We start from the raw sequence: 4,228 nt of genomic DNA, 5'->3' as shown, positions 1-4,228 counted from the left end.
CCGGCCGGGAAAGGGGAGGTAGCCCAGGTGGACTTGGGGGAGATATGAAGCCCAGTCTCAAAGGTCCAAACACTAAAGAACCAGCCCAGACGCCGTGCTTTCTCTCAAGGCCCTTATTCGTTTTACTCCTGATCCATTGGTTGGAACTGTCACGTGTTGCACCTAACTACAAGGGCGCCAAGGAAATGTAGTCCAGTTGTGTGTCCAAGGGCAAGGGACACCTCTGCCCCACAAAGCCTCATAATCAAACCCACGTTCTTGCTATGGTCTACCCCCAAACCTCCAGACAGAGTCTCACTTTGTCACCCTTGGTAGAGTACCAGGGCGTCATAGCTCAAAGCAACCTCCAACTCTTGGGCTCAACTGATTCTCTTGCCTCAGCCTCTCAAGTAGCTGGGACTAGAGGTGCCCACCACAACGCTCAGCTATTTTTAGAGACGCAGTCTTGTTCTGGCTCAGGCTAATCTAGAACCTGTGAGCTCAGGCAATCTACCCACCTTGGCCTCACAAAGTGCTAGGAATACAGGTGTGACCCACCGCGCCCAGCTCTCTTTCTAAGGATTTTTTTTTTTTTTGAGACAGAGTCTCAAGCATTGCCCTGAGTACAGTGCAATGGCATCATAGCTCACAGCAACCTCCAACCTTTGAGTTCAAAGATCCTCTTGCCTCAGTTGATCTATTTTTGGTAGAGAAGGGGTTTTGCTTTTTGCTCAGGCTCGTGTAGATCTGGTGAGCTCAAGTAATCCACTGGCCTCAGCCTCCCAGAGTGCTAGGATTACGGGTGTGAACCACTGTGCCCAGCCTCTTTCTATGGTTTATCTCAAACCTTTTCTGCCTCTTCACTAGGTTCCAGCCACCCTAACTTCCTTGCTGCTTTTTTAATGTGTCACAATTGTTCCTACTTCAGGGCTTTTGTACACTGGGTGTTCCTTCTGCCTGGAATGTATTTCTTTGCTCCAAACTTCCATATTTATCCTTTCCTAACAGCCTTCCCCTTCCAGAAGTTTTATTCAGCGGAGGGGCATTATATTTCCACAATAACTGGGAGTAGATGGGGACATTTACTGCGTTGGCAGCCTACTCTCTTTTTATTTAAAACTGCAGTTAGGCTGGGTACAGTGGCTGGCCTATGATCCTACCACTCTGGGAGGTAAGGCAAGACAGTTGCTTGAGATCAGGAATTCTAGACAGTCTGAGGAAGAGCAAGCCCTTATGTCTATTAAAAATAGAAAAATTGTGTGGCGGGCGCCTGTAGTCCCAGCTACTGGGGAGGCTGAGGCAAGAGAATCACGTAAGCCCAAGAGCTGGAGGTTGCTGTGAGCTGTGTGACGCCACGGCACTCTGCCGAGGGCAGTAAAGTGAGACTCTGTCTCTACAAAAAAAAAAAAGAAAAATAGAAAAATTGGGGCGGCGCCTATGGCTCAAAGGGGGCTGGTTCAAAGCCAACCCCGGCCAAAAACTGCAAAAAAAAAAAAAGGCTAGGCGCCTGTGGCTCAAGCTGCTAAGGCACCAGCCACATACACCTGAGCTGGTGGGTTCATTGTGGTGGGCGCCTGTCGTCCCAGCTACTTGGGAGGCGGAGGAAAGAGAATTGCTTGAGCCCAGGAGTTGGAGGTTGCTGTGAGATGTGATGCCACCGCACTCTACCCAGGGCGACAGCTTGAGGCTCTGTCTCAAAAATAAATAAATAATTAAATAAAAATAGAAAAATTGGCTCAGCAACTGTGGCTCAAGCTGCCAAGGCACCAGCCACATACACCTGAGCTGATGGGTTCGAATCCAGCCCGGGCCCACCAAACAACAATGATGGCTGCAACTAAAAAATAGCCGGTTGTTGTGCTGGGCGCCTGTACTCCCAGCTACTTGGGAGGCAGAGGCAGGAGAATCACTTGAGCCCAGAAGTTGGAGGTTGCTATGAGCTGTGATGTCACAGCACTCTACCTGGGGCGACAGCTTGAGGCTCTGTCTCAAAAAAATAGAAAAATTAGGCTGGCGCGGTGGCTCACACCTGTAATCCTAGCATTCTGAGGCTGAGGCAGATAGATTGCCTGAGCTCACAGATTGGAGACCAGCCTGAGCAAGATCGAGACCATATCTCTAAAAAATAGCCAGGCCTTGTGGTGGGCACTTATAGTCCCAGCTACTTGGAAGGCTGAGGCAAGAGAATCACTTGAGCCCAAGAGTTTGAGGTTGCTGTGAGCTATGACGCCACTGCACTCTACCAAGGGCAACAAAGTGAGACTCTGTCTCAAAGGAATGAAGGGAGAGAGAGAGGGAGGGAGGGAAGAAGAAAGAGAAGGAAGGAAGGAAGGAAAATTAAGACTAGGCACAGTAGCTCATGCCTATAATCCTAGCACTCTGGGAGGCCGAGGCAAGTGGATTCCTTGAGCTCAGGAGTTCAAAATCAGCCTGAGCAAGAGGGAGACCTCGCCTATAAAATAACCAGGCATTGTTGTGGGTACCTGTAGTCCCAGCTACTGATGAGGTTGACGCAAGAGGATCCCTTGAGGCCAAGGGTTTGAGGTGGCTGTGAGCTATGATACCCCAGCACTCTACCAGGGCAACAAAGTGAGACTCTGTCTCAATAAATAAATAAATAAACAAATAAATTTTAAATATAGAAAAATTAGACTGCTGTGATGAGCGCACCTATAGTCCCAGCAATAGGGCAGGAGGTCCCTGGAGCCTGGGAATTTGAGGTGGCTGTGACCTATGTTGACTCAAGCCTGGGTGGCACAGGTAGACTCGGTCTTCAAACAAAATAAAATAAAATTGTGATTTCTGGCAGGATTTTGATGTACCCTGAATTTTCCTGAGGTGCAGCACATATGGACATGTATACATACATAAAAGAATATATAAAATAAGTAATTATATTCTGTCTTATGGACAACGTTATTAAAACTTGGCCACAATTTTGGGAAAATTGCATTATCTACCGCACTGCCTGCCTAAGGTGTTTGGGCCCATGATATCGCACTCCTATCAGACTGCATGGTAACTGTCAAACTTACAGTAATACATTTCCAGTAAAGTTAGACTACCATATTGTGTTTTTCCTACACTTATGTTACAAGATTTATCACTTTATTACACATTACTTTCCATTTATTCCCTATGGTCTACAGTTGTTGAAGCAAAATAATATTTTGTTGTTGTGGCTATAGGTGAGTTATATTATCTCTAGATTTCATTCAGAATAATAAAGGCAGAATTACACATTGTTAATTATTTGTGATAAAAGGAAATAAGCTTAGCTATCTGGAAAAATGCGCTGTGGCTCACACTTGTAATCCTAACACTCTGGGAGGCTGAGGCAGGTATATTGCCTGAACTCAGGAGTTTGAGACCAGCCTGAGCAAAATCAAGACCCCATCTCTACTAAAATAAAAAAAAACTAGCTGGGTGTTGTGGAAGCGCCTGTACTCTGAGCTACTCAGGAGGCTGAGGCAAGAGAATCACTTGAGCCCAACAGTTTGAGGTTGCTGTGAGCCATGATGCCATGGCACTCTACCTAGGGCAACAGAGTGAGACTTTGTCTCAAACAAAACAAAGCAAAATAAAACAAAACACAAAACAAACAACCACCCCCATGAGATATCATTTAACATCTACTAGAATGGTTGTAATAAAAAAAGACAGATAGGCTCGGCGCCTGTAGCACAGTGGTTACGGCACCAGCTATGTACACCCAGGCTGGTGGGTTCAAACCCAGCCCTGGCCAGCTAAACAATGACAACTGCAGCAAAAAAATAGCCGGGCATTGTGGCGGGCACTTTTGTAGTCCCAGCTACTTGGGAGGCTGAGGCAAGAGAATCGCCTAAGCCCAAGAGTTTGAGGTTGCTGTGAACTGTGATGCCACACTCTACCCAGGGCGACGCAGTGAGACTCTGTCTCAAAAAAAAGAAAAAAACAAACAGATAATAACAAATGTTAGGGAATCTTCTTCTGAGGATTCTCCGTGTATATACACATTAAATTTGTAACATTTTCCTTTTGTTAAAAATAAAAAAAGAAAGAATAACAAGTGTTAGTAAGGATATAGAGAAATTAAAGCCCTCATATACTGCTGGTGGGAATGTAACATGGTGTATGCAGGCCAGCAGTTAAACATAGTTTAAAAGGTTAAACATAGGCGCGCCTGTGGCTCAACGGATTAGGGCGCCAGCCCCATATGCAGGAGGTGGTAGGTTCAAACCCAGCCCCGGCCAAAAACTGCAAAAAAAAA

This window comes from Nycticebus coucang, chromosome 10 (assembly GCF_027406575.1).
Source record: "Nycticebus coucang isolate mNycCou1 chromosome 10, mNycCou1.pri, whole genome shotgun sequence".
Taxonomy (NCBI): domain Eukaryota; kingdom Metazoa; phylum Chordata; class Mammalia; order Primates; family Lorisidae; genus Nycticebus; species Nycticebus coucang.
The sequence above is the reverse complement of the archived record's forward strand: the minus strand, read 5'-3'. Positions refer to the sequence as shown.